Genomic DNA, 350 nt, shown 5'->3' on the forward strand with positions numbered 1-350 from the left:
GTAGTGATTTTATAACATGTATACAGTATTGATGATGACATGATACACTTATCTACAAACTGATTGAATTAAAACCAGATCATATTAATCAACTATTGATCATCATAGTCTATTTTTTTGACATGTGATTTGTTTTCATTCTTGCAGCAGTATCAAGTGGAATTTCACCAAGGTAAATATCAGTCATTTTATATAGACGATACAATGGTTGTTATTAGGGATGCACCGAATATTCGGCCGCCGAAAATTATCGGCCGAAAATGATTAAAAAGGCCCTTTCGGCTTTTCAACATGTCTGGCGCTTGGAGATATTTAAAAATATCAGAGAAAGAGGCGCGGATTGCGATTTG

General features: G+C 34.6%; 1 protein-coding gene across 1 annotated transcript in view; it reads left to right on the forward strand.

Annotated features, from left to right (window-relative positions):
* The window catches only part of arhgap45b (Rho GTPase activating protein 45b), a 19,990-nt gene that overhangs the window by 12,014 nt on the left and 7,626 nt on the right, over positions 1–350 (forward strand).

The sequence above is a fragment of the Notothenia coriiceps genome, unplaced genomic scaffold (genome assembly GCF_000735185.1).
Source record: "Notothenia coriiceps isolate Sejong01 unplaced genomic scaffold, NC01 NC01_scaffold00000339, whole genome shotgun sequence".
In the NCBI taxonomy this organism is placed as follows: domain Eukaryota; kingdom Metazoa; phylum Chordata; class Actinopteri; order Perciformes; family Nototheniidae; genus Notothenia; species Notothenia coriiceps.